The sequence below is a fragment of the Piliocolobus tephrosceles genome, chromosome 4, assembly GCF_002776525.5.
Source record: "Piliocolobus tephrosceles isolate RC106 chromosome 4, ASM277652v3, whole genome shotgun sequence".
Taxonomy (NCBI): Eukaryota; Metazoa; Chordata; class Mammalia; order Primates; family Cercopithecidae; genus Piliocolobus; species Piliocolobus tephrosceles.
Window position 1 is genome coordinate 63,840,271 of NC_045437.1, and position 25,837 is coordinate 63,866,107.

The 25,837-nt window shown below is 45.0% G+C and overlaps 1 pseudogene; it reads left to right on the top strand.

Moving 5' to 3' along the window:
- Positions 1-17,062: 17,062 nt before the first annotated feature.
- LOC111541681 overlaps positions 17,063-25,837 on the top strand; it is a 41,497-nt pseudogene continuing 32,722 nt past the window's right edge.

The following is a 25,837-nucleotide window of genomic DNA, read 5'->3' on the forward strand; positions in this document are numbered from 1 at the left end:
GGGTTGTCCAGGCTGGTCTCAAGTCCCTGGCCTCAAGTAATCCTCCTGTGTCCGGAATTGGTGGGTTCTTGGTCTCACCCACTTCAAGAATGAAGCTGCAGACCCTCACACACTGTTACAGTTCTTAAAGATGGTGTGTCCAGAGTTTGTTCCTTCAGACGTTCAGATGTGCCTGGAGTTTCTTCTGGTAGGTTCGTGGTCTCCCTATCAGGAGCGAAGCTGCAGACCTTTGTGGTGAGTGTTACAGCTCTTAAAGGCAGCACATCTGGAGTTGTTCGTTCTTCCCAGGGAGTTCGTGGTCTCCCTGGCTTCAGGAGTGAACCTGCAGACCTTCGCTGGGAGTGTTACAAAGGCGGCATGGACCCAATGAGACAGCAGCAGCAAGATTTATTGCAAAAAGGAAAAAAAAACGGCCGTGGAAGGGAACCAGAGCAGGGTGCCTCTGGCTAGCGCAGGCAGCCTGCTTTTATTCTCTTATCTGGCCCCACCCACATCCTGCTGATTGGTCCATTTTACTGACAGCTGATTGGTCCATTTTGACAGAGTGCTGATTGGTACGTTTACAATCCTTGAGCTACACACAGAGTCACAGAGTGCTAGTTAGCTAGATACAGAGTACCAATTGGTGTGTTTACAAACCTTGAGCTAGACACAGAGTGCTGATTGGTGCATTTACAATCCTTGAGCTAGACACAGTCACAGAGTGCTAGTCCTCCAAGTCTCCACTAGGTTAGCTAGATACAGTGTACCAATTGGTGTATTCACAAACCCTGAGCTAGACACAGAGTGCTTATTGGTGTATTTACAAACCCTGAGCTAGACACAGAGTGCTGATTGGTGCACATATGATCCTCCGGCTAGATATAAAAGTTCTCCAAGTCGCCATCCAGTTCAGGAACCCAGCTGGCTTCACCCAGTGGATCCTGCCCCAAGGCTGCAGGTGGAACTGCCTGCCAGTCCCCAGCGGCACCTGCACTCTTCAGCCCTTGGGCTGTTGATGGGACCGGGTGCCACGGAGCAGGGAGCTGCGGGGGGCTCAGGCCGCTTGAGAGCCCACCACAGGGGGAGGAGCTCACACACGGTGGGCTGCAGGTCCCTCCAGGAGGCAGCCAAACCGGGCGAGAATTTGAGTGCAGCGCAGGCAGGCCAGCACTGCTGGGGGACCTGGCACAACCGCAGCAGCTGCTGGCCCAGGTGCTAAGCCTCTCACTGCCCTGGGCCGGCGGTGCCGGCAGGCCGCTCAGTGTGTGCAGGGCCTGCCTAGCCTGCGTCTGCTGGAACTCACACTGGCCCGCTTGCGCAGCGCAGCGCGCAGCCCCGGTTCCCGCCCGCGCCTCTCCCTCCACACCTCCCGGCAAGCAGAGGGAGGGGGCTCCAGCCTCAGTCAGCCCAGAGAGAGGCTCCCACGGTGCTGCAGCAGGCTGAAGGGCCCCTCTAGCGCTGCCAGAGTGGCTGCTGAGGCCGAGGAGGCACTGAAAGTGAGGGCTGCTAGCACTTTGTCACCTATCACTCCCACCTCAGCCTCCAAAAGTACTAGGATTACAGGCATGAGTCACCAGACCCAGCTGCTGTGACACTTTCTTTTTCTTTTTTCTTTTTTTTTGAGACAGAGTTTCGCTCTTGTTGCCCAGGCTGGAGTGCAATGGCACAATCTCAGCTCACCCTAACCTCCGCCTCCCGGGTTCAAGAGATTCTCCTGCCTCAGCCTTCCGAGTAGCTGGAATTACAGGTATGCACCACCATGCCTGGCTAATTTTGTATTTTTAGTAGAGATGGGGTTTCTCCATGTTGGTCAGGCTGGTCTCGAACTCCCGACCTCAGGTGATCTGCCTGCCTCGGCCTCCCAAAGTGCTGGGATTACAGGTGTGAGCCACTGCGCCAGGTCAACAGTTTTCTTTTTTCTTCTTCTTCTTCTTTTTTTTTTTTTTTTCTTTTTGAGTTGGAGTCTCTCTCTGTTGCCCAGGCTGGAGTGCAGTGGTGTCATCTCAGCTCACTGCCACCTCTGCCACCTGGGTTCAAGCAATTCTCGTGCCTCAGCCTCCCGAGTTACTGGGGTTACAGGTGCCCACCACCATGCCTGGCTAATTTTTTGTATTTTTTAGTAGAGATGGGGTTTCGCCAAGTTGGTCAGGCTGGTCTTGAACTCCTGACCTCAGATGATCCACCCGCCTCGGGCTCCAAAAGTGCTGGGATTACAGGCTTGAGTCACCCTGGCCCGACTGACAGTTTCTTAAGACAGCAATGAAGTTTTGTGCATTGATTCTCTTTCACACACACACACAAAAATTCTCTATACCACGCAGTGCTGTTTGATAGCATTTTACCCACAATATAGAACTTCAAAATTGGAGTCAGTCTTCTCAAATCCTGCTGCTGCTTTATCAAATTTATGTAGTATTCTAAACCTTTCTTGTCATTTCAACAATGTTCACACCATCTTCACCAGGAATATATTTCATCTTAGGAAACCACTTTCTTTACTCATAAGAAGCAATTCATACGTTCAAGTTTGATCATAAGAATGCAGCAATTCAGTCACATCTTCAGGCTCCACTTCTGATCCTAGTTATCTTGCTATTTTCGTCTCATATGCAGTTCTTCCTCCACTCTAGTCTTGAACCCCTCCAAGTCATCCATGAGGATTGGAACCAACTTCTTCCAAATTCCTGTTTTGTTGTTGTTGTTAGCAGTTTTTGTTTGCTTTTGTTCTTTGTGAGATACGGTCTCACTCTGTTGCCCAGGCCGGAGTGCAGTAGTGAGATCTCAGCTCACTGCAGCCTCAGCCTCCCAGACTCAAGATCCTCCCACCTCAGCCTTTCAGGTGCACACCACCATGCCCGGCTAATTTTTAAATTATTTTTTGTAAAGATGGGTTTTTGCCATGTTGTCCAGGCTGGTCTCGAACTCCTGAGCTGAAGCAATCTGCCTGCCTTGGCCTCCCAAAATACTGGGATTACAGGCATATGCCACCACCACACCTGGCACCCAAACTCCTGTTAATGTTGCTATTTTGACCTTCTCCCCCATGAATCACAAATATTCTTTTTTTTTTTTTTTTTTTTTTTTTTGAGGCGGAGTTTTACTCTTGTTGCCCAGGCTGGAGTGCAATGGTGCAATCTCGGCTCACCACAACCTCTGCCTCCTGGGTTCAAGTGATTCTCCTTCCTCAGCCTCCTGAGTAGCTGGGATTACAGGCATGTGCCACCATGCTCAACTAATTTTGCATTTTTAGTGGAGACAGCGTTTCCTCATGTTGGTCAGGCTGGTCTCGAACTCCCGACCTCAGGTGATCCACCCACCTCGGCCTCCCAAAGTGCTGGGATTACAGGCATAAGCCACTGGGCCCGGCCCACAAATAGTCTTAAAGGCATCTAGAATGGTGAATTTTTTTTTTTTTTTTTTGAGACGGAGTCTCGCTCTGACGCCCGGACTGGAGTGCAGTGGCCGAATCTCAGCTCACTGCAAGCTCCGCCTCCCGGGTTTACGCCATTCTCCTGCCTCAGCCTCCTGAGTAGCTGGGACTACAGGCGCCCGCCACCTCGCCCGGCTAGTTTTTGTATTTTTAGTAGAGACGGGGTTTCACCGTGTTAGCCAGGATGGTCTCGATCTCCTGACCTCGTGATCCGCCCGTCTCGGCCTCCCAAAGTGCTGGGATTACAGGCTTGAGCCACCACGCCCGGCCGAATGGTGAATTCTTTCTGGAAGATTTTTAAGTTGACTTTGCCCAAAGGCTTCTAGAATGGTGAATTCTTTCCAGATTTTAAGTTGACTTTGCCCAGATCCATCAGAAGAATAACTGTCTACAGCAGCTATAAACTTAAGAAATGTATTTCTTAAATAATAAGACTTAGCCTGGTGAGGTGGCTTATGCCTGTAACCCCAACATGTTGTGGGGCTGAGGCGGGTGTATCACCTGAGGTCGGGAGTTTGAGACCAGCCTGACCAACATGGAGAAACCCCGTCTCTACTAAAAATTCAATATTAGCCAGGCACGGTGGCACATGCCTATAATCCCAGCTACTCGAGAGTCTGAGGCAGGAGAATTGCTTGAACCCAGGAGACAGAGGTTGCGGTGAGCTGAGATCATGCCATTGCACTCCAGCTTGGACAACAAGAGCAAAACTCCATCTCAAAAAAACAATAATAATAATAATAATAATAAGACTTTAAATTTGAAATTATTCTTTGATCCATGGGGTACAGAATGGATGTTGTGTTATAAGGCATGAAAACATTAATCTCCTCTTACGTCTTCTTTTTTTGGGGGGGATATGGTGCTTGAATGGATCCTGGGGTCGGCCATTTCTCAAGCACAACACCAAACAGTGCCCTTGCAAAGCAGGTCTCATCCCTGTCCACTGGGCCCAGCACCTACCAGGCCTAACTCATCTCAGACAGCCCTGCCACTCTGAATCCTGATTTGAAATCTTGGTGAAGGTATATTTTGTTGTTTTTATAAGTCTTTTATAAAGAATTATCTTGGTTTCTTTGCTCCTGATGACTTTTTACCTAATAGCTGGAGCATGAATAATGCTCCATGGCTAATCAGATTTAGCCTGCTGCAGAAATTGTTTCAGCTTATCAACTTAAGGGGGATTCTCTGGGAACAAAGTTAAGATTTACAGAGGTTCCAATGGTTTGCAACCCTGCCCGACTTCACTTAGGCTTAATACTGCGCTGAGAGCAGTCAAACCACCTTATGACAGCTCTCCCCAGCTGCATGAAAATTGCCTGCTGTCACTCGCTCATATCTCCTCTCCTACTCTAAGCATTTTGGTTATCATTTTATTCCTAACAACTACACTTTGTCAGACACAGAGGGGCACTCAGGAACTATTTGTTAGTGAAATGAATAAAATTTCTGATAAGAATAAAGAGTTCATTGTTAAAAAAAATCAAACTGCAGACAAAACAGATGAAATTATACATGAATTTCTGTCAACTCTACATATAATGTTAAATCAAGTTTAGCCTAAAGCTGCCCTATTAGATATTTTAAATTTGGCCTAAACGTTTCTCGGTACATCATGAACTATAACCTAAATGGAACGGTAAACAGACTGTAGTCTACTCTTGTGCAGTCACTGAGTTTTGGTCAATCAAATGTGGCCAGCTGTTCAAACCATGCTCAAAGAAGACAAACTGCTGAGCTGTCACCAATTTGGAGCTATTTCTGTACCTCACTTCCATTTTCTGTACTTCGCTTTCGTTTTTCTGTCCAGAAATCTTCTTCCACTACGTGGCTGTGCTGGAGTCTCTGAGCCTACTCTGGCTCAGGACGCTGCCCAATTCACAGATCATTCATCACTCAATTCAATTCTTTTGAATTTAATTCAGCTGAAGTTTTTCTCTTAATGGTAAAAACTCTCCTAAGTTTAAGAGCCATAGTGGAAATCACATGGAAAAAGCTGTAGATTTGATTACATAAAACTGCTAAACTCTATAGATCAAAACAAAATCACAGACTAAATTAAAAGACATCAAACTGGGAAAAGTTTGCTACATATATGATAGATCTACATGGAAATGAGTGGGGGCACCTAAGATATTCCAGTAAAAAATAAAAAAAGAACATAAAACAGACAAATCACAAAAGAGAAAGTATGAATGGCTAACAGCTAGAAAATAACTATTATTAACAAAAATTTAAAAATTAATTATAGTACTCATTTCTGACTGGGGCACAGTGAGCTGGGCACACTACTTCTTTCTAGATCTTCAAAGCCAAATTTTTAAAACTCAAAGCTAGACATTGACTCAGTTTCTTTGTCTGCATTTTAGGTGCTTAGACCCCACCTGAGGAGCGGTACATAACAAAAGCCCTCAATGCCACTAAACCAATGGGAGAGGGGTAGGAATACAAAGAATGTAAAACCACAATAGACTCATATTATTCTATTACCAGTAGATAGAAATCAAATACATTTTATCAATTTGAAGAACGTTTTCCACATGTCATCCAGTCACCCATGCCACAGGATCCTCAGTGACAACAGATTATTATGAAATTAGTTGTATTATTGATACTGCTTTTTCCCGGGTATTGGCTTCCTAGAGGTACTGAGAGAATGATGGAAAAAAGCATTGACTTTGTCATATAGAGCCATGTACTACAAGTAAAGACTTGCTGTTTCAAAATCTTTTCCTTCTCTTTCAAAAACTATCATTTTCTTCTCTCAGCAGATTTCGATAGAGTTTATCATCAGCATGGGCCTCAAAACAGAACATTGCAAATCATGTCAGTTTCAGAAATGTTTTTTTTTTAGGCTTGCTAATCACAAACTGCAATGTGAATTTCTGCAAGAGCACAGTGCCATGTCACAAATCATTAGTCTGGCTTCAGAGTCTCTTGCTATTTTCCCTACATGGAGGACAGATGCTTTTTTGTTGAATCAGGACCATAATTTGCATCTGGTAGGACAATGGATCATATTCTCTTCCGTCCACACATAGAGCTGCATTGACAACAGCAAGAGTTGCTCAGAGATAGAGGCAAAGTTTGGCTCAGCCAGTGCTAAATTCAGCTTGATTTTTAAAAGTAAATGATCCAGTTAAAATCCAGTGAAGAGCAAAGCAGTTGTGGATTTGAAAGTTTCCTTCGCAATTTCCAGCTCAGTGTATGAAGTAACTCCAGACTCTAATGAGCTTCTCCGATTGTAACTAAGACCCAAAATGATTATCTGTATCAGATCCCAGGGCTTTCTGTGACAGTAGACAATTTATTGTTATGCTTTACACCCTGGTTTTCAGTCTGTGATTGATGTGTGCTCTTCTGCTTTCAAAAGGCTTTTCTAATAGTCACCTTTCTTCCAAGTGACCCTGCAAGATGACTCAAAAGTTCCATACCTGCTTTCCACATGGGGAAGGGAAGCTGGGGACCCAGAAAGTTGAAGCAAATTTGCTACTGCCACAACAAGGAACTCTGCGTTTGCAAGTGGTTATGGAAATTTTGTCAAAATGGAAATGAAACTTCTGCTTCCTTAGGTTATCTTTTCTGTTTAAAATGAAATTCTTTCCAGTTCATCGGTTCCTGGGAGACTGGGTTTTTGAACACATGTAAGTTTAGGATCCCTTCTAATTATTAAAACCAGTTTTCTTCAGGACACTCCAGTCTCTGAATTATGAAGAACCTCTTTTTAGTCCTCTTCTCCTCAGAAGCACAGCCCTCTTCTGGCTGAGCAGATAATTGTTGATAAATTTCACCAATATTTTAGAGAGGGTTTAGGGATCAATCCATTTAATTGTTGGCTCTGGAATATATTGTCTTTGAAACTCATGCGTTCGGGTATTTTTTTTCTCAGTAAAGCTGTTGAAACATACTTCCCTTCAAAGTTTCCTTGATTAATTTTATGTTCCAAGATGCTTTGATCATTTGAATTGGGAAAGAAAGCAGATTTAACTTTGATGAAGGAGAAAAGGTAGAGAGGGAGTGCATTGGTATTGTGAATTTTAGATTTTCCCAAGGAAAAAGATGAAAAAAATAATTCTTTTTTTTAATTTCAATAGCTTTTGGGGTACAAGTGGTTTTTGGCTACATGGATGAATTATATAATGGTGAATGATGAGATTTTAGTGCACCCGTTACCCAAGTAGCATACATTGTACCCAACATGTAGCTTTTTATCCCACACTTACCTCCCACAATTCTGTTTTTTAAGAGTATAGAATTATTGGGCTCTATGACATACTTCTCTTTTCAGAGGATGAAGTTAAAAGAAATCTTAGAGATCTTTTACATCTTACAGATGAAGAAACTGAATTCAAATAAGTTGTGACATGTCTTAGAGCTATTCCTATGTCAATACATACAAATTTGCCTCATTGCTATTATGCTAATGGTGATGTTAGAGATGCGGTCTCACTGTGTTGCCCAGGCTGGTGCAGTGACTATTCACAGGTCCAATCATAGCACACTACAGCCTTGAACTCCTGGCCTCAGGTAATCCTCCTGCCTTGGCCTCCCTGTAATTGAGACTACAGGTACACACCACTGTGGCTGACTTTTATTTTATTCTTTTATTTTATTTTTAATTTTTTAATTTTTATTTTTTGAGACGGGAGTCTCGCTCTGTGGCCCAGGTTGGGGTGCAGTGGCACGAACTCAGTTCACTGCAAGCTCCGCCTCCCGGGTTCACACCATTCTCCTGCCTCAGCCTCCCGAGTAGCTGGGACTACAGGCGCCTGCCACCACGCCCCACTAATTTTTTCTATATTTAGTAGAGACGGGGTTTCACTGTGTTAGCCATGTGGTCTCGATTTTCTGACCTCATGATCTGCCCGCCTCGGCCTCCCAAAGTACTGGGATTACAGGCGTGAGCCACCGCGCCCGGCCTATCTTACTCTTTTATAAAGCTGCATAACATTCTATAAAGATGTGCCTTATTTTTTTAGCCATTTTTCTTCAATGAATATTTTGGTTATTTCTAATTTTTCACTATTATAAATGATGCTGCAATAAATAACCTTGTACAGGCATCAGAGTTCAACGTGTACTTTTTTTTTTTTTTGAGAGGGAGTCTCGCTCTGTCACCCAGGCTGGAGTGCAGTGGCACAACCTCCGCCCACAGAAAGCTCTGCCTCCCGGGTTCACGCCATTCTCGCGCCTCAGCCTCCTCAGTAGTTGGGACTATAGGCGCCCGCCTGTAAGATTAGCCACGCCTGGCTAATTTTTTGTATTTTTAGTAGAGATGGGGTTTCATCATTCACAGGATGGTCTTGATCTCTTGACCTTGTGATCCGCCCATCTCGGCCTTCCAAAGTGCTGGGATTACAGGCGTGAGCCACCGTGCCCGGCCTTCAATGTGTATTTTTATAGGACAGATATCAGAAGAGAAGTCAAAATTTTAGTAGAAATCGTCCTCCTATGAGATTGTATCTGTGGCTGCATATCCTTCACAACACTGGACCTCATTAATCTTTTGACTTAAGTCTTTTAAGTAACTGTGGTCTTTTACATTTAGCTCAATCATCTATTTGAAATTTACTCTCGTGTATTACGTGAGGTGGGCAAAACACTTTATTTATTTATTTCCAGTATTTAACATACAGGAAAAATGGAGCACTTGGTGTGAGAAAAATAAGGGAGGTAGCTAAAAGCAACCTCCAAAAACTTTTAAATAATCCACTCTGCAAAGTAAAAGCTATCAGGTGGCCATACCTGCCCCCTGTGGCCACCTAAGAAGGCTAGTTAGGGACCACCCATTGTTACAGTAAAGTTGCATCATATATGCATTTGGAGATTTAACTATTTGGCTTTTAAGCTTCTAGGACCGGATAGTAGTGATTTGTGGACATTTTTAGAGGCTTTTAAATGTAATTTTACCTAAGTGATTTTTACCTTCCCAGGTTGATAATAGAACCTGGAATGCCACCCCCACCCCCAACAGATATACCCAAGATGTGACTAGGGCATGACTAGAACATGCTGCCATTGGGGGGTTCATTGTTTCCCTCACCCACAATCATCTTCAAGGATCTTATCAAAATATTCCTTCCAATCACATGGATGCTCATATAGTAAATTCCTGAAAGGAATTTGAATATATAGTCTTCACCTCACGTTCGGAGTTTTGGGATTTTCCAGTGATTTCCTTTTTCTGCACCCCTTATGGGTTGGTATTACATACTCAGCTGACCTAATCCATAATCAACCTATTCTCTCTCCCTGAGCCTCAGAATCTCAACATAGTGCTTTGGACAGCCACTACCGAGTGATCAGAGCTGGCACACAGGTGAAATAAGTTTGCCATCTCTGGTCTAGGTCACTGTTAATAAACATCCCACAGTATAGAGCGGTGGGAGATTTCTGTGGTGAATATATGCAGGTTATCGATATGATGTAAATGTCAGTGATTTAGCCCTTGGATGTGAGACAAAGATTATTGGAGGTCATCTGGCCACCCTTGGAAAAGTAGAATGTAGCTTTTTGGGGAAGAAGTCTCTTCCCTTTTCCAGTAAAAGGCCGAAGTGAGTCATAGGTCTTCCTATCTTCTATGGAAGGGCAGAGTTGGTGATATAATTTCAAATCAAGAGTTCAGAGGTTGCAGAAAGGAAGTACAGCAGAGGCCTTCGGTGCCACATCCATATCCGACAGGCACTCACCGTTATCTTGAGAGCAGGTGGCTTCTGTGACTCTAACAGAAGACTTGCTCAGGAGCTCACATGGTTTGTGCATAGGGCAGGTGGAAAGTGTTGGGTAATGTATGCCATCAGGGGCAGAACTCAACCAATAACAGAGGGGAATTATGGTACAACACACCGGTGGTGTAACTCCAGGGGGTACTCCTTGCAGTCTTCCAGGGGTCTTCAGTTATCCTAGTAGGTAATCAGCTCATTAACACTTGCTCTCTAATTAATCCATTTCCCTACTGGGATCCCCTTCCCAATAACCTGCTTACACTTCAATCCCTGTCTCAAAATCCATCTCTGGGAGAAATCAACCTAAGACAAGAGGGAACAACACCTTTTTCTTTTCTTTTTTTTTTTGAGATAGGGTCTCACTGTGTTGCCCAGGCTGTACTGCAGTGGCACAATCTTGGCTCACTACAACCTCTGCCTCCCGGGTTCAAGTGATCCTTCTACCTCAGCCTCCTGAGTAGCTAGGACTACAGGTGCGTGCCACCATACTGGCTAATTTTTGTATTTTTAGTAGAGACAGGGTGTCACCATATTGGCCAGGCTGGTCTTGAACTCGTGATCTGCCCATCTCGGGCTCCCAAAGTTCTGGGATTACAGATCTGAGCCACCGTGCCCAGCCAACATCACCTTTTTAGTGTAGGATGACATGTCATTTTGAAGAGCGGATACTGTATTAGCTAACAAGCATTCTAAGAAGCTACCTGTAAGTAATAAAGAATTTCGCAGGGGGAAATGGGGATGATTAAGGGGTGCAAAAAATGGAAAGAAGGAATAAGAGTTAGTATTTGCTAATATCAGAAGCATATGAACCAGGGGCTGCTCTGTCTATGGAGCAGCCATTCTTTTATTCCCTTACTTTCCTAATAAACTTGCTTTCACTCTACTCTATGAACCCACCCTGAATTCTTTCTTGTGTGAGATCCAGTAACCCTCTCTCGGGGTCTGGATCAGGACCCCTTTCCTGTAACACTAGCACAACAGGGTGACTATAGTCAAAAATAATTTATTGTGCATTTTAAAATAACTAAAAGAGTATAATTGGATTGTTTGTAACACAAAGGATAAATGCTTAAGGAGATGGATACCCCATTTACCCTGATGTGATTATTACACATTGCATGCCTGTATCAAAATATCCCATGTACCCCATAAACAGATACACCCGCTATGTACCCATAAAAAATAAAAACTAAAAAGAAAAGAATTTTAATTCTTCACTCTGCAAAGGGATACAAAGACTTTTTGGGGTGGAGTGTGGAGGGGATCTGTTTTTGTAGACGCAAGGGAGCTACAAAAGGGAGAGGATGAATCTCAGGCAGGGAACCCCTACCCTATGGGACTCCCCCCAACCCCGGGCTGAAGCAGTGAGTATGCTGGGATTGCTAAGAGGACTCGCAGACTTCCTGTGCCACATGCCCCTTGAGAGTCTGGGACCTCAAGGAGAGGAGCCAGGCTCAAGCGCCAGGAACTGCACCAGAGGTGGCAATGATAAGTAAAAGATTACACTGTGATTTTTTCCATTTGGAAAAGACATTATAAATACTGTATGTCCTTAGGAAAAAAAAAAAAAAGTCACTTTAGGGTTGCCAAATGTCATTTGATGGAAAGGTTGTCATTGTTCTTAGGTCTTATATTTTTAAAAATTGTTAAAATTTCCATATTTTTAGGAAATGCTGTTAATAGAAGAAATTTTTCTTTTTCTTTTGTTTTTGTTTTTGTTTTGAGACAGGGTCTCACTCTGTTGCCCAGGGTGGGGTGCAGTGGTGCAATCAGGGCTCACTGCAACCTTGACCTCCTGGGCTCAAGTGATCTTCCCACTTCAGCCTCCCAAGTAGCTGAGACCACAGGCACGCACCACCATGCCCAGCTAATTTTTAATTTTTTTAGAGATGGGCTTTCCCTGTGTTGCCCAGGCTGGTCTCCAATTTCTGGGCTCAAGCAGTCCTCCTGCTTCTGCCTTCCAAAGTGCTGAGATTACAGGTGGGAGTCACTGTGCTTAGCCAGAAGATACTGTTCTTAATAATATTCTTATTTAGCAGAAGTAAAAGCTGCCAACCATTTTTCACCATCCCCTTCTGTGGGGTGGAGGGGTGGTCGTGAAATCCTAATCTCTGGAGGCGGCTGATCACAAATCCACATGGACACACCCCTACTATGATACAAGGATTTATACAAGTTGGCCACATGGTAAAGCCAGTGTGTGACCAGCCTCTGGCAGCAGAGACCAGCTCAACTAACATCTCTTGGGTGGAAGCAGAGGCACAGATTTCTCACCGTGTTCTTCTGTAGCCAGTTGGCTAATCTCCATTCCCTCATGCCCAGTGTCTGTCCCTGGCTCTTCACTGGTCCACCAGTCTTTCTCCAGGAAATCCCTAAGCTTACACCAGGCTGTGAGAATGCTTTATTGGGTCTGCCCCTCCCTCAGCACCCAGACAGAAGGGAGCATAGACCCTACTCAAGTTGTCAGACAAGTCACCTGATCTCCTAATGCCCTCTTTAGGGGGGCCTTACTTTGGAAGAAAGTCTAGCTAAATAGTAAAGGTTGTTTTTGGCTGGACACAGTGGCTCATGCCTGTAATCCTAGCACTTTGGGAGACCAAGGCAGGTGGATCACTTGAGGCCAGGAGTTTGCAACCAGCCTGGGCAACAGAGTGAGACCTCATCTCTACTGAAAACAAACAAACAAAAATAGTAAAGGCTATTTTTGTTGTTGATGATGTTTTTTCAACTTCTTTGAGGTCAGAATTTCACTCTATTGTGAAGAGTTATTGCAAAGTATTCATATCACACCATTCCTCAAATACATCCCTCCAATAATAAAGTGCCATTGTTTATCTGTATAGAAATGAAATTCAAGCCCACCATTCATGATTTTATGATACCATTAATAACAAATAAAGGGCTGGGTGTGGTGGCTCACACCTGTAATCCCAGCACTTTGGGAGGCTGAGGCAGACAGATCACTTGAGGTAAGGAGTTTGAGACCAGCCTGTCCAATATGGTAAAACCCCATCTCTACTAAAAATACAAAAATTAGCTGGGTGTTGTGGCTTGCACCTGTAGTCCCAGCTACTTGGGAGGCTGAGGCAGGAGAATTGCTTGAACATGGGAGGCAGAGGTTGCAGTGAGCCGAGATCACACCACTGCACTCCAGCCTGGGTGACAGAGTGAGACTCTGCCTTTAAAAAAAAAAACAAAGAACACAACTTTGGCGTAGAAGGTGAAAGTGACTAAGCTGAGAAAGTTCTCACAAAAAGATATACTGAAGGAGATACTGAAAGAGGAACCTGTGGGCCTCTACTTACACACTCAGGTTCCAGCATGGATGATCAGAGATGTTCCTCTCCAAATGTTTAGACAAATTGTCCCTCCTGAAAAGCACCCTGATTTTCTGTAAAAGTAATTGCATAGTACATCTCTAGGCTAGGGTGCAATGAAACCAGCAGGAGCACAGGACAGGGAGTCAGAAGACCCAACTCAGCCATTTTAGAACTGAGATTCCAGGTGTATTAGTTTGCTAGGGAAGCTATAACAAAATGCACAAAGTGGCTTAAACACACATGCATTGTCTCACAGTTCTAGAGGCTGGAAGTCCAAAATCAAGGTGTTGGTAAGATTGGTTCCCTCTGAGGGAAGTGAGGGAAGGATCTTCCTTTCTTTGTGCTTTTCTAAATCATCTCTAAATATGGAGATGGTGTTGGGCGTGGTGGCTCACACCTGTAATCCCAGCACTTTGGAAGGCCAAAGCAGATGGGTCACTTGATGTTGGGAGTTCGAGACCAGCCTGGCCAGCATGGTGAAACCTCATCTCTACTAAAAATAGAAAAAATTAGCCAGTGTGGTGGAGCAAGTCTACAATCCCAGCTACTTAAGAGGCTGAGGCAGAAGAATCTCTGTAACCAGAAAGGTAGAAGTTGCAGTGAGGTGAGATCATGCCACTGCACTCCAGCCTGGGTGACAGAGCGAAACTCCATCTCAAAAATAAGTAAATAGGCCGGGCGTGGTGGCTCAAGCCTGTAATCCCAGCACTTTGGGAGGCTGAGACGGGCGGATCACGAGGTCAGGAGATCGAGACCAGGAGATCGAGACCATCCTGGCTAACACAGTGAAACCCCATCTCTACTAAAAAATACAAAAAACGAGCCGGGCGAGGTGGTGGGCGCCTGTAGTCCCAGCTACTTGGGAGGCTGAGGCAGGAGAATGGCATAAACCCGGGAGGCGGGGCTTGCTGTCAGTGAGCTGAGATCCGGCCACTGCACTCCAGCCTGGGCAACAGAGTGAGACTCCATCTCAAAAATAAATAAATAAATACATACATACATACATACATAAATACATAAGGAGATGGTTATACAGTTGCATTCTTCTCAACTAAAAAGCCTCTCTCTAAGCTGGATGCGGCAGTTCACGCCTGTAATGCCAGCACTTTGGGAGGCTGAGGTGAGTGGATTGCCTGAGGTCAGGAGTTCGAGACCAGCCTGGCCAACATAGTGAAACCCCATCTCTACTAGAAATACAAAAAAATTATCTGGGCATGGTGGCACGCACCTGTAATCCCAGCTACTAGGGAGGCTGAGGCAGGAGAATTGCTTGAACCCAGGAGGCAGAGGCTGCAGTGAGCCGAGGTCACGCCATTGTACTCTAGCCTGGGCAACAAGGGTGAAACTCCGTCTCAAAAAAAAAAAAAAAAAAGCCTCTCTCTTTGGCTTGTAGGTGGCTGTCTTCATGTTCATATGATGCTCTCCCTGTCTGCGTATCTCTGTGGCCAAGTTTCCCCTTCTTATAAAGACAGCAGTCACATTGGATTAGGGCCCATCCCAGTCACCTCATTTTAACTTGATTACCTCTATAAGGACCTCTGTCCAGATAAGGTCACATTCTGAGGCACTGGATATTGGACTTCAGTATATGAATTTTGGGGAGACACAGTTCAGCCGTGACACCAGGCAACCTCTCTGGCTTTGTTTTCATCTCTAGAGGGGAATGTTGGCCTTATTGCTCCTTCAGGGCTCTTTCAATCCCAGTGTTCCAAGATTTGCTCAGCCCTTTTGAAGCTGCCAAGCCTGGCCCTGCTACCCCCAGGGTTATAAATATAAGAATTTTCCCTCCCCGGGCCTGCCAACCAGTCCTGGAGGATGGGAAATGAACAGAGAAATGCTGCGAGGGTGGAGTTTTCCTTTAACCTTTTGTCACTTGCATGAGTGCTGTAATCAGACAAACATTCAGGGCGTGGTGAACTGGGGGTCCTGATATCCTAAAGCAAATAAGCAAATGACATTTGTTCTTTTCCAAGTCCCGAGGTTTTATGTGCTCCAACTATAGATGACAAAATAGTTCCAGGAGAGCTGCAGTGTTTTGTTCTCCCTGCCAATGTATTAGCAACAGAACGGTTGCCAGGCTCTAATCCAGCCCTGCTGACAGCAGTTCCCCAGTAAAGGAAGGACAAAACTGGAGCTGTCTGTGCAGCCAACAGGGATGAGGAGCGCTCAGATGTACTGACACGTTGGCAAAAAAAAAAAAAAATTAAAGAAAGAAAAGAAACTTACAAAAGTTTATGGAACTGAGAAGTTCACCCGGTTTCTTCAGGGAACTCAGACAGGAAGGTAGGAAGGAGGGGCCCCCGGCATGGTGATAACATAAATTAGGGGCTGGCCAGCATCATCTTTGGTGAGAATTTAGAAAAATTGGGGTTTTCTTACATATAAATAAAAACCATTGGTTTTAGAAACCCAAACTAAGAGTATATGTGCAAAAGGAAATCTATATAAGGAAGCAGGGCTGGACTGTAGTTACAGGAGACCCGGGAACAGCCCATTTCCTTTCTTTGTGCTTTTTAAAATCATCTCTAAATGTGGAGATGGTAATACGATTGCACTCTTCTCAACTTAAAAATACTTTTCTTCTAAATCACCTGACACATCTTTTTTTGCCCCTGCATGGTGCTCATAGCCAGTAAGAGATCTTCCAGAGCCTCTTTATCAGTCTAATAGATTTTGCTGGAAGCCGCCAGCACTCCAGATGCTGAATGCAGCAGACTACAGCTCAAGCACTGACCCTGACCATCTTCCTGGTCTTAAGAATGCGCCAAACCTTTATGTTCAAGCTGCTTTATTAGGAGCGTCTTGAGCTTTCTTTCCATGCAATTTCTCCATTCCCACTTTAAACTTTTCCACCCAGCCTTTATGGTATTAATGAGCGATGCTTGGATGGGGCTTTATGGCTTTTGAAAAGTCTGGTTAGTATATGAACGTGTCCATGTCTTACTTTTTGTTTCTACCATGTGCAGCAGTGCGGGAGAGGGAAAAAAGCCATTCTTGTGGCCCCCTCCCAGCTTCTTGGAAGCTGCACATCATGTGCCTGATGGGACAGACATGTTCCTGGCTACACTGTAGCTGAGCAAAAGGTCTCTGCATACAGAAGACCAGGAGACCGTAAGCTCAACATCAAAGGAAAGTCTGCAGTTGGTGGGTTGACCCTGAATTATAATACATGCCACAACTCACTGCTGTTCAACCCATTCCTCAGCTGTGTTCCTTGACTTGTGTACCTCAAAATGCTATGTTTTGCTGTGTCTTCCCGTCTATACTCTGAGATACTAACTCTTGAATCCTCCCAATTAAATAGGACTCTTGGATACCAAACCTGGCCCTTTAGAAATCACAGCCATTTATTTGCTCATGTAGTCATTAATTCATTCAGAAGCAAGGATTGGATGTCTCCCACCTACCAAGCACAGGACTCAGCCATAGGGATGCACGGAAAAACAGGAAAGGCTTTTCCTGCCTCAGAGGAACTCCTGGCCCATGGTCTCCTCTGACGCATGAAGGCTTCTGGACTTGGATTTTCGTTTTGAGTTTTTGAACTTGTAGTACCCATGCGTCCTTTTCAAGGAAGAACTTGACTTCCTTGCTAACGCAGAGCATAGATGTCTGCCAAATCCCTGTACTCAACCAGACTTGCAGTCTTGATTTCTCCTAGTCCTTCCTGTTCCGTTCCTGAAGCCCAGCACAACAGCCTGAAGTGTCCACTTGAGTTTGGAAGCTCTGTCTGCATGGTAAGAGTCATACACTAGAGCCTTTGGGCCTGAGGAGCCTCTAACACATGGCTTCTTTGGAGTCTCTGTCTTGTTTGTTTCCTCTTAGATCCACCCTAAGCATGACCACCACTGGACTACGATAGAATTCAGAGAGCCCAGTATATGCGACAGCTCATCTGCAACAAATGAAATTGGGGGCCAAAAGGCAAGGTTTACTTGTCAGAGTGGTGTCTGGTGGCAGCAACCCTGCCAGGTCCCCTGGAAGCCCAGGTCTGCCCAGCACAAGTTCCTCAGCCACCCTTGCTGCTTTGCCTTCTGCCAGGCTGGGGAGAGGAAAGGGACGGTTACTGTGCCGTGCAGAGAAAGGCAAGTGGGCATTGGCCATAGCCTGTCCTTAAGAGGCAGTGACACCTATCAAGTATTCCTGTCCAAAATGTTTAACCTGAATCAAATTGTGACAAGATGATAAGATGTCCAAAAAAACCCCAATTGGCCTGAACTCTTCAAAAATGTGGATGTCAAGAAAGATTTTTCTTTTTTTTTTTTTTTAAGACGGAGTCTCGCTCTGTCATCCAGGCTGGAGTACAGTGGCGCAGTCTCGGCTCACTGCAACCTCTGCCTCCCGGACTCAAGCAATTCTCCTGTCTCAGCCTCCCGAGTAGGTGGAATTATAGGCAAGTGCTAATTTTTGTGTTTTTAGTAGAGACGGGGTTTTGCCATGTTGGCCAGGCTGGTCTCAAACTCCAGAGCTCAGGTGATCTGCCCACTTCGGCTTCCCAAAGTTCTGGGATTACAGGCATGAGCCACCATGCCTGGCCAGGAAAATTTTTTTTTTTTTTACAGGCAAGAGAACTGGGCCGGGTGCAGTGGCTCACATGTGTAATCCCAACACTTTAAAGAGTCCAAGGCAGGTGGATCACTTGAGGCCAGCAGTTTGAGAACAGCCTGGCCAACATGGTGAAACCCTGTTTCTACTAAAAATACAGAAAAGTAGCCAGGCGTGGTGGCACATGCCTGTAAGCCCAGCTACTTGGGAGGCTGAGGCAGGAGAATCACTTGAACCCAGGAGGTGGGGGTTGCGGTGAGTGGAGATCATGCCATTGCACTCCAGCCTGGGCGATAGAGGGAGACTGTCTCCAAAACAAAACAAAAATAGCAAGAGGACTGTTCTACATTAAAGAAAACTAAAGAGACATGACTAAATGTAATGCATGATGCCTATTTAGATCTGGGATTGGAAAAAATATAGCCGTAACAGACATTATGGGGACAGTTATGAGTGTGTATGTGTGTGTGAAGAAAGAGAAAGAAAAATGTGGCAAAATGCTAAAAATTAGTAAATCTAAATGAAAGTATGTGGCTATTCATTGTACTGTTTTCTCAACTTTGCTGCAGGCTTGGGATTTTTCAAAATAATAAGTTTAGAACTCAAGCATCATCCAGTGGCAGGTAAATGGGTAGTGAGATGGAAAAAATGGAGTGAGCAGATAGCAGGAGCCAGGTGGCAGCATGCTAGCCCCAGACAACTTCTGGGCTGGGGTCTAGTCCCAGTAAAAAGTCAGGAACCAGGCTAAAAAGCAGGCAGGCAGACAGGCACGAACACAGGGAAGCTGCAGCTTATTGTGCACCTGGAAGCCTCGGGCCAGCCCCACCATCTGGGGACCAGGTGTGAGGAGAGCAGGTAAATTCCAGATCCACAAACAAGCAAAGAACTCCCAATAATGCCACCTGTAGCCTTTGGAGGCTCAAGACTTGGGAAAGTCCTGAGTGCTGAGTGATCAAGAGGCCAGACAGGGCTGAAGCCAGCAGGAACTAACGCGTCTGCCTGTTGCCCAAGGATCCTAAAAGCTCAAGGCAGAGATGGGGACTCCTCAGGAGGTAGGAACCTTACTGGGTTCTGTTTGCTGTTAACTGGCTACATTCTGCATTGCCAGATTAAGTTACTGATTAAACCCACAGATGTCACTCTCATTTCCATCTTTTTCCATCATTTCTGCCTCCTAGTCTCTATTTGCAATTCTTCCTAGCTGTCCTTGTTCATCTCCTAGTTTTATGCCATTATGATGTGTGGAAAATATTAGACAACCTCTCTACAGTGTCTTAAAATGCCTGAGGACAAAGATGCCAAAACAAAAGTTATGAAAGCTGGCTTTGGACGCAGTAGTGTGACATGTAGTTTCCAAAGGTCATAAAGCTGAGTGCTAAAGTGACCAAGCTCCCAAGCTCCCAAGCTCCCAAGCTCCCAAGCTCCCTGGCTTTGTTATCCCTTAGCATTTTCCCAAGTTTTCTGGCCCTGAAAGGAATTACTGATTTCTCCTTCCTGAATCTCTTTTTAATCTCAGCTGTGCTGAGCAGAGCTTCTCAAATTCTGGTCAGGCCAGCAGCTTAGCTCTCTCCTCTCCAGGGCTCCTGAGCATTCCTCCTGTACATAGGGATGGACAGTGCAGGAGGTCAGCCAGGGGTTGGTGGGATGGATCCAGTCAAACTCAGCTCTGCTCGGTTTCCACCATGTGGCTCAGCAACAGAGCAGCCATGACACGTGTTGCCAAGAACATGTGTTGGGATCCAGGAGTAGATGAATTCCCGGTGTGCATAGGGAAAACAGCAACTGAGTTTGCTACAACTGTGATTAACATGCAGGATTCATCCTGGAGATAGCTCCTTCTGAGAAAACATAAGATTTGCAGAAGGAGACTTAAAGAAAGCCCCAGTGGCTTTTCATCTCAATCTTTCTCTCTCAATTTTTTAAAGCACCAAATCCCTATGTTCAAATATCAATTGTAGGCAAGAACCAATATACAGGCCAGGCATGGTGGCTCACAACTGTAATCCCAGCACTTTGGGAGACTGAGGCGGGCAGATCACCTGAGGTCAGAAGTTCAAGATCAGCCTGGCCGACATGATAAAACCCCATCTCTACTAGAAATACAAAAAATTAGCTGGGTGTGGTGGCATGCACCTGTAATCCCAGCTACTCAGGAGGCTGAGGCACAAGAATTGCTTGAACCCGGGAGGCAGAGGTTGCAGTGAGCTGAGATGATGCCATTGCACTCCAGCCTGGGCAACAGAGTGAGACTTCATCCCCCCCACTCAAAAAGGAAAGAAAAGAAAAGAAAAAAGAACCAATATACAAAAGAGATAACCTGGCTTGTCTGATTTTTGTGTGGGGGAGGGGGACCGCAGACCTATGTGGTCCTTCCCAGTAGCCCAGGATACTTTCAAAGTATTATTAGGGCTCTCATGGAATCTGGGGTTTGAGAACCATTGCTGCCATCTTTCCTCCCCACATACAGAGGAACTATGGCATCTTCGCTGATGCCTTCTCTGATGTTTGTTGCTCGGGCTATTTTTTTTTTTTTTTTTTTTTTTTTGGAGATGGAGTTTCCCTCCGTTGCCCAAGTGGCAGTGTAGTGTCATGATCTCAACTCACTGCAACCTCCACCTCTAGGGTTCAAGTGATTCTCCTGCCTCAGCCTCCCAAGTAACTGGGATTACAGGTGCACACCACCATGCCTGGCTAATTTTTGTATTTTTAGTAGAGACAGGGTTTTACCATTTTGGCCAGGCTGGTCTTGAACTCCTGACCTCAGGTGATCTGTCCGCCTCAGTCTCCTGAAGTGCTGGGGTTGCAGGTGTGAGCCACCATGCCCGGCTTTTTTTTCTTTTTCTTTTTCTTTTTGACGGAGTCTCACTCTGTCACCCAGGCTGGAGTGCTGTGGTATGATCTCAGCTCACTGCAGCCTCTGCCTCCCAAGTTTAAGTGATTCTTCTGCCTCAGCCTCCTGAGTAGCTGGGACTACAGGCATGTGGCACCATACCTGGCTAATTTTTGTATTTTTAGTAGAGACAAGGTTTCATCATGTTGGCCAGGCTGGTCTTGAACTCCTGACATCAGGTGATCCACCCACCTCATCCTCCCAAAGTACTGGGATTAGAGGCATGAGCCACCATGCCCACTTGAGCTATTTTTATGCTTCAGTGCATATCAGGACCTCTATCATATGAGATGTTTTCTTTCTTTCTTTCTTTCTTTTTTTTTTTTTTTTTTTTGAGACGGAGTCTTGCTCTGCCGCCCAGGCTGGAGTGCAGTGGCCGGATCTCAGCTCACTGCAAGCTCCGCCTCCCGGGTTCACGCCATTCTCCTGCCTCAGCCTCCCGAGTAGCTGGGACTACAGGCGCCCGCCTCGCCGCCCGGCTAGTTTTTTGTATTTTTTAGTAGAGACGGGGTTTCACCGTATTAGCCAGGATGGTCTCGATCTCCTGACCTCGTGATCCACCCGTCTCGGCCTCCCAAAGTGCTGGGATTACAGGCTTGAGCCACCGCGCCCGGCTGTTTTCTTTCTTTCTTACATGTCTAGAAAAGTCCTTTGATGGAAAATGAATAACTCATGATCTCTTCAAAAACCAACATTGGCCTGAAGTTAATATATTTCATCCTAATAAAAAATTAAGGCCGAGTGCAGTGGCTCATGCCTGTAATCCCAGCACTTTGAGAGGCCAAGTCAGGCAGATCACGAGGTCAGAAGTTCAAGACCAGACTGACCAGCATGGTGAAACCCTATCTCTACTAAAAATACAAAAATTTGCCAGGCATGGTGGCGTGCACCTGTAATTCCAGCTACTCAGGAGGCTGAGGCAGGAGAATCTCTTGAACCCAGGAGGCAGAGGTTGCAGTGAGCTGATATCGCACCACTGCACTCCAGCCTGCATGACAGAGCGAGACTCTATCTCAATAAAATAAAATAAAATAAAAGTGTGATCACAAAGTCTCATTTTCATGATGCTGAAAAGGCAAAGCTCACAAATCCTTCCCTCTCCTCCCTTATGTGACAGAAGAACCCCAGGGTGTGGCTCTTCTCACAGGTTCTGTTGCACTGGCTTTCTGTGAACTCAACATCTTGGATTCAGTTGAACTTGCTTCATTTTTTTATTGTTACACACTACGTCATTCATTACTTTTCCTGCCATTGACTGCCAGTTACATTTTCATCTATAACCGCAAACATCATGGGATAGAAAACCGTGGGAATGTTAATCTCTAAAGCAATGGAAAGTTCCCAAATGTGAGAATAACAGGGCAACCCATGGTGGGAAAGTCTACTCAACAGCTTTATTTCATCACAATAACAATGACTCTTGAGATGGAAAAAATTTTTATTTTATGAGGCTACCATTCATCCCAAAATGAACAATGTGTATTTAATCATTCAATTCAAATTGGTGTGGCTCATTCCTCAGCTACTTAGTTATTTTTCATTGGATTTCATTAATGGTTAGACTGTATTTCCCTAGTCCACACCAGCCAGAGTGCTGTATACTATTAACGTACAAATGGGGATGTCTCCTGCTTTTATCATCACTCGGAGTCCCCATCAGTGTTCCACCTGGGAGTCCCTAGGGAACCTCTCACCTGAACTCACCAAAAACTTTAAGACCACCATGGGCTTCTACTACTGTCTTCTGCTCAGTCCCTCTTCAGTGATATCAGCTTCCCAGGCCTCACCACCCACACAGCTAATGAAGGTGTTTCAAGGCTACCTCTAGCATCCTCAAATGACCCCCTTTACAGGCAGGCCCATTGTTACTGCCACCACCCCCTGATACATGTGTACATGTGGTGTACCAATATGGAGATGAATACTCTGAAGGTCATGGCATTTGTTGCCCATGTGAGAAAAAGCATCTGTCTCTTTCATGTAATGTATACTTTGTATAATGTACATGAGGAATTACTGAGGCAGTCTTCCCTTACATCCAAGGTCTTAGAGTTTTTAATGAAAATAGGGGCTGGACACAGTGGCTCACGCCTGTAATCCCAGCACTTTGGGAGGCCGAGGCAGGCAGATCACGAGGTCAGGAGATCGAGACCAGCCTGGCTAACACGGTGAAACCCTGTCTCTACTAAAAATACAAAAATTAGCTTGGCATGGTGGCTTGTGCCTGTAATCCCAGCTACTCAGGAGGCTGAGGCTGGAGAATTGCATGAACCAGGGAGTCGAAGTTTGCAGTGAGCCAAGGTCACGCCACTGCACTCCAGCCTGGCAAGAGAGCGAGACTCTGCCAAAAAATAAAAAAGAAGAAAATGAAGAAGAAAGAAACAGAAAGAAAGAAAATAGGGCCAGGGGCCAGGTGCAGTGGCTCACACCTGTAATCCCAGCAATTTGGGAGGCCAAGGCAGGTGGATCACCTAAGGTCAGGAGTTTGAGACCAGCCTGGCGAAATATGGTGAAAACGGCTCTACTAAAAAACATACAAAAATTAGCTGGGCATGGTGGCGCACGCCTGTAGTCCCAGCTACTCAGGAGGCTGAGGTAGGAGAATCACTTGAACCCAGGAAGCAGAGGTTGCAGTGAGCCAAGATCAAGCCACTGAGTGAGCAACAAAGTGAGACTCTGTCTCAAAAAAAATTTTAAAAATGAAAAAAGAAAAGAAAAAAGAGTTTTAATGAAAACAAGGTTTTCAGATTTTAACATAGGCCTTTCTCTTCTGGGATTCAGTCCTGAGTTCATGGAGGCAGGACTAGGCTTGGGGAGGGGGGGGCACAGTCGAGTATATTCAGAACTGCTCCCCTCTCCACCTTAACAAGCTTTTCTGGTTCAGTCTCTCTTCCCTTAAATGAGTTCTCTCTCCCCAGCCATCAGTTCCTCTTAAAAATCGGCTTCTGGCAGCTCAGTCCGCCAAACAGGTCTAGACACATCTGAATTCCAGTGGGGGATGGCTTAGGCTTAAACTAAGGCTGTTGTCACATGACTTTCCTCTTCAAATTTACTCAGGCTCTTTTACCCATCAATATGCTTAAAAAAAGAGAGAGAACTTTGCTTACATCAAGCATTCATTCTGAAGTTACTAATTTTCTTTTGCCTTGTCCTTACGAGCTCTTGGATTTCAAATGGTAGATTGGTGAGGTTATTACTGACCATTTGACTCATACGCATTAACCACATGAATATTAAGTATATAATTTCTATTTCTCCATGTCAGCATTCTGTTTACCTAAAATAAATGTACTCAAATGAATCTTCGATAGGATGAGGAGAAATTGGAATCATTGTACAATGCTGCTGGGAATGTAAAATGGTACAGCCATTTTGGAAATCAGTTTGGCAGTTCCTCAAAATGTTAAACATAAAGTTACCATGTGACCCAGCATCCCCATTCCTAGGTATACCCAGAGAATTGAAAACATAATCACACAACAACTTGTACACAAATGTTGAGCATGATTCTCTTTAGATGAAGTGTTCAGAATAGATGAATCTGTAGAGACAGAAAACAGATTAGTGATTGCCAGGGACTGGGAGAAGAAGGGAATGGAGAGTGACTGCTAATGGACAGGGGGTTTCTTTTCAGGATGATGAAGTTCTGAAATCAGATAGTGATGATGGTTGAATAACCTTGTGACTACTCTAAAAGTAACTGAATTATATATTTAAAGAAGGTGAATTTTATGTGAATTATGTGTCAATTTTTTAAATGGATCTTTACTGTATATTAAACAATTAGCACCAAAAAAAGCCTGCATTTTATAAGAAAAATTACAGCCTTCTTATAAAAGGCAAGATCCTTTGAAAGCCCAAGTAGAAAGAATAAATGCTTTGGCTGGGTGTAGTGGTTCATGCCTGTAATCCCAGCACTTTGCAAGGCCAAGGCAGGCAGATTACCTGAGGTCAGGATTTCCAGACCAGCCTGGCCAACATGGCAAAACCCCATCTCTACTAAAAATACAAAAAATTAGCCGGGCATGATGGTGCACGCCTGTAATCCCAGCTACTCGGAAGGCTGAGGCAGGAGAATCGCTCGAACCTGGGAGGCAGAAGTAGCAGTGAGACGAGATCACACCACTGCACTCCAGCCTGGGCAACACAGCAAGAATCCATCTCAAAAAATAAATAAATAAACAAACAAACAAACACTTTTAAAATTCATTCATTCAGCAACTATTGAGCATGTAGTATGGCAGTGTGCCAGCATTGCAGAGATAATGGTGACCAAAACAGATGCAGAGATACGGGCAGTCTCAAGACAGTCTGCAAAATAGCTATGCCCGGAAAAGCACAAGGCTTGGTGGGAGCATGTGAAAGGAACATTCAACTCACACGTGAGGGCTCAGGGAGATATTTCCATAGCCCTGACTCCTATCAGAGCCCTGGAGTTGAGCCCGAGTCAAGGATGCAAAGAGAAGAGGGAGGAGCGTTGCAGGAGGAAGGAATGGGATGTGCAAAGACCCTCAAGTGAAGAGAATGTGGACTATCCTGGGAACCCCAAACCGTTGGGAATGACTCTTGAGAAAAGATCCAATCTAAGTATTTGGTCTGAACTGAGTCTTGTTGAGACTTTATTCTGTGTGTCAATTAGAATGTTTTCAGCTGCAAGTAACAGTCTGACTTCCACAGACTTAAAGATTAAGGACATTTATTTTATTATTTCACCTAACAGGAAGACTAGAGGTTGACAGACTTCAGAGTTGGTAGATTCAGGGGCTTAACCATGAGGAACTGTCCTTTGGGACCCAGCTTCTTTCTTTTCTTTTCTTTTTTTCTCTCTCTCCCTGTCTCCCTCTCCCTCTCCCTACCCCGATACACACACACACACACACACACACACACACACACACACACACGCTGCCACCACCTTCTCACTGTCTCTCTGTTATCCTCCCGTTCA